This window comes from Rana temporaria, chromosome 7 (assembly GCF_905171775.1).
Source record: "Rana temporaria chromosome 7, aRanTem1.1, whole genome shotgun sequence".
Taxonomy (NCBI): domain Eukaryota; kingdom Metazoa; phylum Chordata; class Amphibia; order Anura; family Ranidae; genus Rana; species Rana temporaria.
The window spans coordinates 69,111,551-69,123,653 of NC_053495.1; the positions used below are offsets into that span (position 1 = coordinate 69,111,551).

At 48.8% G+C, this 12,103-nt stretch overlaps 1 protein-coding gene across 2 annotated transcripts in view; it reads left to right on the forward strand.

Annotated features, from left to right (window-relative positions):
- Positions 1–7,247: 7,247 nt before the first annotated feature.
- RANGAP1 (Ran GTPase activating protein 1) overlaps positions 7,248–12,103 on the forward strand; it is a 218,029-nt gene continuing 213,173 nt past the window's right edge. The window contains exon 1 of one of the 2 annotated variants that reach the window (XM_040359566.1): positions 7,248–7,367. The gene's annotated coding sequence lies outside the window, so the exon portion shown is untranslated. The remainder of the gene's footprint in view (positions 7,368–12,103) is intronic. The other variant, XM_040359567.1, reaches the window with a different exon arrangement.

Sequence of the window (12,103 nt, forward strand, 5' to 3'; positions counted from 1 at the left end):
AACCTCTGTCTGTACTGCGGAGCCGCCGGACACTTTTTGCGCACTTGCCCAGTAAGGCCTTGTAAGTCGAAACCTCCATCTGCTATCAATTTCCCTGTTACCAGTTTGCCTCAGACTTATGTTATCCTCTTTCTTTCCCTACAGCTCCCGGAAGGGGCAACACGTCTGCCGGCGATAATTGATTCCGGGGCCTGCAGCTGCTTCTTGGACTCATCCTTGGCCCAAAAGCTGCGTATCCCCTGCCGTACCAAGGATTTTCAGCTGCAAGTTCATCTGGCTGACGGCTCTCTTCCCCGTTCCGGATTGATTACCCAGGAAACCCTTCCTCTTTGTGCCATCTCAGATTCTGGGCACCGGGAGTTCCTCTGTTTGGACTTGATCCCGTCCCCCATGTTCCCTATCATTCTGGGTCTCCCTTGGCTACAAGTTCATCTGCCCTGCATTGATTGGCTCAAGAAAGAAGTCAGCTTCCCTTCCACCTACTGTTCCCAGCACTGTCTCGCACCCGTTCCAGTCTCCTGCTCCACGTTAGCTACTCCACCTGAAGACCTACAGCATGTTCGTCCAGCCTACCTAGACTTCAAGGATGTCTTTGACAAAAAACAAGCCGATTGTCTCCCACCACATCGGTCATATGACTGCCCCATTGACCTCTTGCCCGGATCTGAAATTCCCTTTGGGCGCATATTCCCCTTGTCAGAGACTGAGTTGAAGACCCTCAAGGCCTATATTGAAGAAAATTTAAGTAAGAAGTTCATCCGTCCCTCCTCCTCGCCAGCGGGGGCGGGGATCTTCTTTGTCGAGAAAAAAGATGGATCGCTTAGACCCTGCATTGATTATAGGGAGTTAAACAAAATTACCATCAAGAATCGGTACCCGCTGCCTCTAATCCCCGAGCTCTTTCAAAGGTTCCGATCAGCTCAGGTTTTTTCTAAATTGGACCTCCGGGGCGCCTACAATTTGGTCCGAATAAGGGCAGGAGATGAGTGTAAGACTGCGTTCAGGTCCAGATTCGGGCACTTCGAGTATCTGGTCATGCCCTTTGGGCTTTGTAATGCGCCCGCCACTTTCCAGCATCTAGTCAATGACATTTTTCGACAATTTTTAGATGACTTCCTCGTAGTCTACTTGGACGATATTCTCATCTTTTCAGCCACAAAAGAATTACATCGGCAACATGTCAGGCAGGTTCTCACCATCTTGAGACAACACCGGCTTTATCTCAAATCAGAAAAATGCGAGTTCGAAAAGACATCAGTGCAATTTTTAGGATTCATCATTTCTGTGAATGGGGTAGCCATGGATCCCCAGAAAATCAGTGCTATCCAGGAGTGGGCACCTCCAACAGACAAGAAGGGCGTTCAGCGCTTCATTGGCTTCGCCAATTTTTATAGACGATTCATCATCGGTTTTTCATCAATTGTTTCTCCCATCACCAAGTTGACCCGCCAGGGGCACCGCTTCCAGTGGCCACAAGAGGCTCAGGAGGCCTTTATCAAACTCAAAGCGGCCTTTACCTCGGCACCTGTACTTTGTCATCCGGATTCTACGTTACCTTTTGTTCTAGAAGTGGACGCCTCGGAATCTGCTACAGGCGCTATTCTTTCCCAGAGACAGGGACCGAAGTCGCTTCTTCACCCAGTAGCCTACGCCTCTCGGAAACTAAGTCCTCCTGAGCGCAATTACGACGTAGGCGATAGAGAACTACTGGCCATAAAATTTGCACTGGAGGAGTGGAGGTACCTGCTGGAGGGGGCAGCGCATCCCATTATCATTTTCACTGACCACAGGAACCTGGAATACTTACGGTCTGCAAAACGCCTTAGGCCCAGACAAGCCCGTTGGGCTCTTTTTTTTGCTCGCTTCAATTTCCATATTACCTATCGTCCTGGCGCAAAAAATGGAAAAGCTGATGCCCTCTCCAGGATGTTTCCAGAGATGCCCGATACTTCCGAGCCCAGCACGATCCTGTCACCTCAAAATTTTTTGCTTCTCCCTCAAACAGATTTGTTGACTGCTCTAAAGACCGCATGCCAACGGTGCCCTGATCATGAGGTTTCCTCCTTGGAGAAAAAGGACGACCTGCTGTGGTCTCGTGGGAAGATTTTTGTTCCAACAGAGGCAAGGCAGTTAATCCTCAGCACCTTCCATGATCGTAAATTGGCTGGCCATTTTGGTACCCGTAAAACTTCCGAACTGGTCTCTCGCTCCTTCTGGTGGCCTAAATGGAGGTCCGACTGCAAGGATTATGTCTCTTCCTGCATTCGCTGCCAGCGGAGTAAGGGGCCAAACACGAAGACCTGGGGGCTGCTGAAACCCCTTCCTATCCCAGAACGGCCCTGGATTGACATCTCCATGGACTTTATTGTCGATTTGCCTCCTTCAGCCGGGTTTACCACGATCCTAGTCGTGGTGGACCGTCTGTCCAAGATGGCGCATTTCTTGCCCATGGTGGGTACGCCCTCCGCGGCAGACACAGCCAAAATCTTTTTTAAAGAGATTATCAAGCTCCATGGAGTGCCCAAAAGCATAGTATCTGACAGAGGTACTCAATTCACATCCAAATTTTGGAAGGAACTTTGCAGAGCTTTGGAAGTGAAGATCTGTCTGTCCTCGGCCTATCACCCTCAAAGTAATGGCCAGACAGAGCGCACTAATCAAACGCTAGAACAGTATCTACGATGCTTTTGCTCAGTCTCCCAAGATGATTGGTCCTCCTTGTTATCTACAGCCGAGTTCGCTTACAATAATTCCATACATTCTTCCACAAACCAAACCCCGTTCTGGGCTAACTTCGGTTTCCACCCTTCCTTTTTGCCGGACTCCATCCCGGAAACATCTGTGCCAGCGGTCCAGGAACGTGTGACCTGCATCCAGCAAAACTTTCAGAAGTTACAGGAAAGCATGCAGCAAGCTCAGCAGGACTATAAGAGGTTCCATGACAAGGGGAGGAAGGATTGCCCTGTCTTCAAAGTGGGTGAGAAGGTCTGGCTATCCGCCACCAACCTCAAGTTACCTATTCCCTCTCGGAAGCTGGGTCCAAGGTTCATCGGGCCATTTGAGATCAGGCGAGAAATCAACCCAGTAGCTTTTGAGTTGGCTTTACCCAGGTCCTACAAGATCCACCCTGTGTTTCACGCCTCCCTGCTTAAGCCCGTTGTGTCTGACCCCTTCAACGGTAGAGAAGAACTGCCGCCACCACCAGTGGAGATTGAGGGGGAAAAGGAATTTGAGGTGGAGGCCATCTTGAATTGTAGGAAGAGAGGAAGACAATTACAATACCTCATCAAATGGAAGGGGTATCCCCCCTGAAGACAACTCCTGGGAGCCTTCCCGAAATCTCCATGCCCCTCGTCTGATTCGGGCCTTTCATGCGGAGCACCCTGAGGTGATGGACAGTTTGGGCGTCCGGAGTCCATTGAGCTCCCGCGCATGCGCGGTACGGCTGCGCGCCGTGTGCGTGGAAGCGCGCACGTGCAGGTATGCGGCAACCCTGGGGCCAATCAGAGGCCGGACACTCCTATTTAAACCAGCAGCCTTCCCTGAACAGGTTGCTGGTTTGTCTTCAGCTCCTATGTGTTTATCTGTTGCCGTACCTGCCTGTTTTGTCCCGGAATTCCTGACGACTCTCCTCTCACCTGGAACCTCTGACCCTTTGGCTAATGTTACCTGGATTGCTGTTGTCTCCTGCCCCTTGACCTTGGCTTGCTCTCATGGACTCCCTCTGAACTCTCCTGCCCTTGACCCTCGGCCTGTGACTCGGATTTGCCTTCATCTCCTGTGGACCCTACCAGACTTACCTACCAGTTCCTGCCTGACCAAAGTTTGTCTCCAGTCTTCTGCACCTGCCCTGCTTCTGTCAGCTGCACCAAGTCTGCCTGCCAGCTCCCGGCACCGGTGCCTCCTTGTGCCGTCCCTCCTCTGTCCCAACTCCAGGGAGTGGTCTGCACAGGGTCGCAAAGGTGAGCCGCCCTCAGCATCTCGGTCTCGGTGAGTACAGGCTCTGACAGTCCCCCCCTGCTCCTCTGGTCCTCCCCCTGCTTCTTTGTTCCCCCAGGTGAGCCCTGCCAGGAGGGAGAGGAGGTGAGCGCTGTGGGAAGGGAGAGACAGAGGAGCGGAGGGGGGCGGCGGTCCACTGTCACTGAAGCCGGCCCACTGAGCCATCGGCCCACCGGGAAACTCCCTGTAGTCCCAATGGCCAGTCCATCCCTGCGAACACCTGAAGCTCAAACAAGTCCCGGACCCTTTTTTGTCGCGGCATATCGGGCGGCTTTGGCGTTCTCTATACCCGATCATCACTGTTATAAGCAATAACAGTGTAAAAAAAAAATCCCTGATGCCCCCCCCCCCCCCCGGGGGTAATACAGTGTCAGTCTAACTATTTAAAAAAAAATCTTAATAACAAAACTGTCACCAGTCAGTATCCCTGATCACCACAACACCAGTCATATTATGACGCTGGACACAGTCGATGACAGATAGCTGTAATGAAAATAAAAGTGTTTTTTTTTTTCAAAATTTTTGGTATTTTTTTATTTATATAAAAAAAAACTCAGTGATGCCATTCTTTTCTTCTTTTACATATCGTGGAGATTGCTTCTTCTTCTCTGCATAAGGCTGGCCCTGATTCAGTGGACTTTCTCTCCCTATTCTCTCCTTTGCCAGGGCAGGGGAGGAGGGGCAATAGGCTGCTGTGGAGGAACGCACCTTATCGGATAGGGAGGCAATAGGCTGCAGCACAGCACATTCGGGCTGGCGTGGAGTCCGGGTGAGTGGCGCCTTGGGCCCCAAAAATAAATGCCGCCCCTGGCCCAGTTTGCCCCTGCTGGCATCGCAGGTGACCAAAGTGCTCTCTAGGCCAGTGTTCTGCAGAGAGAGGGGCGGGTGTATTACTATTATATCGTGTAAGGCACGGATGGCTAAGGCTGCATTCACACCTAGGTGACAAAACGCCTGAAGCGCGACGCTACAATACGCTGAAGGAGAGAAATAACATGATTCTCTATGGAGATGGTTCACATCTCCACGCCGAACACCTGAAGCTCAAACAAGTCCCGGACCCTTTTTTGTTGCGGCATATCGGGCGGCTTTGGCGTTCTCTATACCCGACAATGACCTATACAAAACCGCGGTTAAAAACACTGCGTTATGTCGCGGCAAATTGTGGTAAAAAACGCTGCAAATTGTTTGCGGCAAATCGCGGTAAAAAACGCCGCAAATCGCCTAGGTGTGAATGCAGCCTTAAGAAGAGGCCGAATAAGCAGAGCTGATAAGTTGGTGGTGGTTTTATCAATAAACTACACATCTTTGCAGGGCGTGTTTCAACAACTGAAGGGTGGGTTTTGCAATGTTGATGGGCGGGTTTGCTCTTCTTTAGCCATCCGCCCCTTACACGATATAATAGTAACACACCCGCCCCTTGCAGAGTTGCACGAGCATCGGGAGCATGCAGCAGTTTGTGGCACAATGTTGTACTCATTACGCAGGTGCCGTGTACAGCTGATTCACAGCTGTACATCTACGGCAATTTTTGCCGACTCCGTTGTGCTTCGTACTGCACAAGCGCTGCGCCTGCACAGTACAGGGTGGGCATTATCCGCCGGGGGACCTTTCTCGGCAGGACACCTGCCCCTATCTCGCCTATAGGTTAAGGTGACCAGATTTTTTAAATGAAATCTGGGGACATTTTTTTTTTTACTAGTAATGGTGACAATCAGCGACTCTCTGCCCGTCGTCGCCGCTGCCGCAGGTAGGGAGCGGAGGAATATCACTCTGCCAGGGAAGGCAAGCAGATAGGCAGGTGGCTGGCACAGACTTGAGCCAAGAGAGTAGAACAATGCGAGCAGAGCTGAATGCACCCGAAACTGAAGAAATATTCCCTCCGCTCCGACCAGCACATGATTATCAGAAAGGGGCACAGATAATGGAAAAAATACACCTCCCTAAAGCTAGTATGAGCGGCAGATTTTTTATATTATTTATTTTGCACTGACTGTCTTTGAAATTGCTCCAGCCCCTGTTCAAATCCAATCCAGGGACAAAACTGGGGACAGACTTGGTCCAGGGACAGTGATCTCAATCCGGGGACTGTCCCCGGAAACTGGGGATGTCTGGTCACCCTACTATAGGTAGCCCTGTTGTTCAACCGAGAACACCAACTACCTCTCTTCCAGTTACAGTTTTCAGAAATAATTGGAGATTTACACGAGTTGGAGTTTTTGGCAGAACCCTGGGAGCGTATACAGTCCGGTACTGGATGATTTCACTGTTTTAAAAGAACAGCTGGTACAGAGAAAAAAAGTTGTAGCCACCTTGGAGTCAGTAATTTTTTTGGTTAGTATCAGGCGGTGTTCTGTAATAACAGCAATATCATCCAGTGCTGGACTGTAAACACTCCCGGGGTTCTACCAAAAATGCTAAACTCGTGTATATCTTTAAAGCGGAGGTCCACACAAAAAGTGAACCTCTGCTTTTCGGAACCCTCCCCCCATCCTGTGTCACATTTGGCACCTTTCAGGGGGGGTGCAGATACCTGTAAAATACAGGTATTTGCACCCACTTCCGGGAATAGACTCCCACGGGAGTCACAACCCTTCATGCCCCCCCCCCCCCTGCTGTCTTCTGGGAAACACACAGGTCCCAGAACACAGCGAGGACCAGTGAGGACGCGCCGCGCAGTAGGGAACCGGGCAGTGAAGCCGCAACGCTTCACTTCCTGATTCCCTCACCGAGGATGGCGGCGGGGGCAGCCGAGAGATTGCTCGGCTTTGGCTGCCGACATTGCGTGCAGGTAAGTGTATATATATTAAAAGTCAGCAGCTGCAGTATTTGCTGCTGGCTTTTAATATATTTGTTTTAGGTGGACCTCTGCTTTAATTATTGCTTATTTAATTTAATTTTTGATTGGCGTGTTTAGGGTGACGCCTAGCATTCTGTCACTGTGTCAGAAATGTACACAGAGCTGGGCATTCTGCAGAGGATTGCGAATCTGGAAAAAAGTTTATTGTGACATTATATTCAAAAGCGTATGCCTGTTGGATTTTTTTTTTCCTAATTAATATTCAAAACTTACACAATATTGCCTCTACACGATAACTAATCAGCACTGGGAACATCGCGGTCACCGCTGTTTCAACATATAGTAATACTCTGAACCGTCCCGCCTACGGCTGCTCTTCGCGCATAGCATTTCGGGATTTGTAGTATCTGCTGTTACTCTGGAAAGGCTTTCATCACTACTTAGAACTTCAAATCCCACAAGTCTGTGCGAGCGCAGACGTTGTCGGCAAATCTGCTGTTTCAAAGAGGAAAAAAAACGGTTCGCCATTAGCAACGTGTGTTGTGACGGGCCTGAAGACCGGTAGCCGGTAAGCATCTTCCTTTTATAAGGGGTGGTGGTAATGGGTTGAAGAATAAGCTCATGTCTGAGGCACTGTGCTGTTTTGGCGGGATGTTGCTGTCAGCGCTGTCTCTTCCGTGTCTGACTGCTAACGGCGGAAAGCGCGCACTTTACATGGCGTTGTTCACTCATCTAATACACGTTAATGTTGACTTGGCTTAACAGTTTTGTAAACGAAGACGGATGCGTTAGGATATCTGCATCCAATTTATTATATATACACATAAACATGTAATTGCCTAAAATGGTATTAAATCCAAAAGCAAACGTTTATTAAAATTCAGTTTACCATTTCTTAGATGTGATAGCTGTATTCGCAATTCTGCTGTCCAGAGGGGTCTCTATTTCACTTTTTTGGTTCTCCTTCATCCAGAGTGGGGACACACTAATACAGGAGGTGTGTTACTGGCACCAGGTGAAAATGGGGGGGAAAAAAGGCAAAAGAAAACCAATGCATGCACCCAGGGCTGGACTTGGACAAGAATGTGGCTCTGGACATCATCCAGACCGGCCCACAATAATTTTGCAAACATGCACAAAAACAGTATATAATAAAGTGACCAGATTTTTTTAATTAAATCCGGGACATATTTTTTCTTTACTAGTAATGGCAACAATCAGCGACTCTCTACCTGTCGCCACAGCCTCTCAAGTCTTAATTTTCGGGTCCCGGCTACTACTGGATAGGGAGCGGAGGAAGATCGCTCCGCCACGGAAAGGCAAGTAGATAGGCAGGTGGCTGGCCAGAATTTTAGCCAAGGCAGAAGAAAATGTAAGCGAAGCTGGATGGGCATGCGCCCTAAACTGAAGAAATATTCCCTCTGCTCCGACCAATACATAATCATCAGAAAGGGGCACAGAACATGGGAAAAATACAACCCCCCTATGCTAGTAGGCACCGCGGAGCAGGGGGGGGGGGGGGTGTAATTCAATTTTTTTTTATTTTAATTCTGCACTGACTGTCTTTGAAATTGCCCCTGCCCCTTATCAAATCCAATCTGGGGACAAACCCAGGGACAGATTTGGTCCGGGGACAGTGTCCTCAATCAGGGGACTGTCCCCTGAAACTGGGGGATGTCTGGTCACCCTAGTATATAAACTATACGCAAAAAAAAGGCTCCTGTCCTTGCATCGGGGTCCCCAGAGAGCCTCCTGTCCTTGCATCGGGGGCCCTAGAGAGCCACTTCTTACATCAGGGTCACCAAAGAGAGGGCAGGCAGTGAAAGATGGTGCTGCCGCGGGCCCCCGATGCAAGGCGGATCAGCGGTGATGCAGAGGACGATGCCATCTCTCTGCTCTCTCGCCCACCCGGCTCTCCCGTACTACCTACCCGCTCTACAGTGCTGCCCGCCGCATGGCTGCAGAGAGGCCACGGCCCGGTAGTAGGCTGCGGCCCTGTGGTTGGGGACTCTGGGCTATAGGCCCCAGATTTGGGCTCTAGTTCAAAAAAGCCACCCCCCTAGCGACGCCACTGGCTGTCACTGAAACCAGCCCACTGAGCCCCGGGAAACTCCCGATGGTCAGTACATGCCTGCATGCACCACATCTAATGATTGATAAGATGCAATATGTAAAAAAAAAAAAGATTCTGGCTTTTACGTTCAATGCCTAAAGGTAATCAGATCTTAACCACTTAAGCCCCGGACCATATTGCTGCCTAAAGACCCAAGGGGTTTTTACAGTTCGGGACTGCGTCGCTTTAACAGACAATTGCGCGGTCGTGCGACGTTTCTCCCAAACAAAATTGGCGTCCTTTTTTCCCCACAAATAGAGCTTTCTTTTGGTGGTATTTGATCACCTCTGCGGTTTTTATTTTTTGCGCTATAAACAAAAATAGAGCGACAATTTTAAAAAAAATGCAATATTTTTTACTTTTTGCTGTAATAAATATCCCCCAAAAACATATATACATTTTTTTTCCTCAGTTTAGGCCGATACGTATTCTTCTACCTATTTTTGGTAAAAAAAATTGCAATAATCGTTTATCGGTTGGTTTGCGCAAAATTTATAGCGTTTACAAAATAGGGGATATTTTTTTAGCATTTTTTTTTTTTTTTTTTTTTTCGTGACTGCGACATTATGGCGGACACTTCGGACAATTTTGACACATTTTTGGGACCATTGTAATTTTCACAGCAAAAAATGCATTTAAATTGCATTCTTTATTGTGAAAATGACAGTTGCAGTTTGGGAGTTAAACACAGGGGGCTCTGTAACATTTAGGGATCACTGTGTGTGTGTTTACTAGTGTAGGGGGTGTGGCTGTAGGAATGACATCATCGATCGGATCTCCCCTATAAAGGGGATCACCCGATCGATGCGCCGCCACAGTGAAGCACGGGGAAGCCGTGTTTACACACGGCTCTCCCCGTTCTTCAGCTCCGGGGAGCGATCGCGACGGACCGGCTAAAAACAAATAGCCGCGCCGTCGTCCCGGATCGCTCCCCGAGCGGACCCGACCTCCGTATGTACCGGGGGGGGGGTCCCGATCGGACCCCCCACCCACGTCTAGCAGAGGGGAGCTCGGGGAGCGATCCGGGACGACGGCGCGGCTATTTGTTTTTAGCCGCTCCGTCGCGATCGCTCCCCGGAGGTCAGTGTGACAGGCAGTTAGTGTCAGGCAGTTAGTGTTAGGTCCAGGATAGCCCCCTACCCCCCCAATAAAGGTTTTAACCCCTTGATCACCCCCTAGTTAACCCTTTCACCCCCCTTTTGCCAGCGTCACTAAGCGATTGTTTTTCTGATCGCTGTATTAGTGTCGCTCATGCCACTAGGTAGCTAGTTTTTTTTTGAGGTTCGCCGCCATGTTTTTATAGCGTTAGAAAATTTATGGGGGTACCTAACGCTATAAAAATATGGCGGCGAACCTCAAAAAAAAACTAGCTACCTAGCGGCACGAGCGACACTAATACAGCGATCAGAAAAACGATCGCTTAGTGACGCTGGCAAAAGGGGGGTGAAAGGGTTAACTAGGGGGTGATCAAGGGGTTAAAAGTGTTAGGTCCAGGGTAGCCCCCTACCCCCCCCCCAATAAAGGTTTTAACCCCTTGATCACCTCCTTAGTTAACCCTTTCACCCCCCTTTTGCCAGCGTCACTAAGCGATCGTTTTTCTGATCGCTGTATTAGTGTCGCTGGTGCCGCTAGGTAGCTAGTTATTTTTTGAGGTTCGCCCGCCAGGTTTTTATAGCGTTAGGTACCCCCATACATTTTCTAATAAAGGTTTTAACCCCTGATTGCCCCTAGAGTTAACCCTTTCACCCCCTATTGCCAGCGTCACTAAGCGATCGTTTTTCTGATCACTGTATTAGTGCCGCTAGGTAGCTAGTTATTTTTTGAGGTTCGCCCGCCAGGTTTTTATAGCGTTAGGTACCCCCATACATTTTCTAATAAAGGTTTTAACCCCTGATTGCCCCTAGAGTTAACCCTTTCACCCCCTATTGCCAGCGTCACTAAGCGATCGTTTTTCTGATCACTGTATTAGTGCCGCTAGGTAGCTAGTTATTTTTTGAGGTTCGCCCGCCAGGTTTTTATAGCGTTAGGTACCCCCATACATTTTCTAATAAAGGTTTTAACCCCCGATTGCCCCTAGAGTTAACCCTTTCACCCCCTATTGCCAGCGTCACTAAGCGATCATTTTTCTGATCGCTGTATTAGTGTCGCTAGTGCCAGTAACGCTTACACCCACGCGCAAAGCATACTCCCCCATATGTGGAATTACACCCCAAAATACATTCTGCTGCTTCTCCTGAGTACGAGGATACCACATGTGTGAGACTTTTTGGGAGCCTAGCCGCGTACGGGACCCCAAAAACCAATCACCGCCTTCAGGCTTTCTAAGGGTGTAAATTTTTGATTTCACTCCTCACTACCTATCAGTTTCGAAGGCCATAAAATGCCAAAATAGCACAAAAACCCCCCCAAATGACCCCATTTTGGAAAGTAGACACCCCAAGCTATTTTCTGAGAGGGATGTCGAGTCCATGGAATATTTTATATTTTGACACAAGTTGCGGGAATATGATAAACTGTTTTTTTTATTTTTTGCACAAAGTTGTCACTAAATGATATATTTCTCACACATGCCATGGTTATATGTGGAATTGCACCCCAAAATACATTCTGCTGCTTCTCCTGAGTACGGGTATACCACATGTGTGGGACTTTTTGGGAGCCTAGCCGCGTACGGGGCCCCGAAAAGCCTTCAAGATTTCTAAGGGCATACATTTTTGATTTCACTCCTCACTACCTATCATAGTTGTGAAGGCCATAAAATGCCAAGATGGCACACAACCCCCCCAAATGACCCCATTTTGGAAAGAAGACACCCCAAGCTATTTGCTGAGAGGCATGTTGAGTCCATGGAATATTACATTTTTTTGCCCCAAGTGATTGAATATTGACCAAAAAAAAAAAAAATTACAAAACGTTGTCACTAAATGATATATTTCTCACACATGCCATGGTTATATGTGGAATTTCACCCCAAAATACATTCTGCTGCTTCTCAGTACGGAGATACCACATGTGTGGGACTTTTTGGGAGCCTAGCCGCGTACGGGACCCCAACAACCAATCACCGCCTTCAAGATTTGTGTGAGTGAAATCAAAAATGTATGTCCTTAGAAATCTTGAAGGTGGTGATTGGTTTTCGGGGTCCCGTACGCGGCTAAGCTCCCAAAAAGTCCCACACATGTGGTATCCCC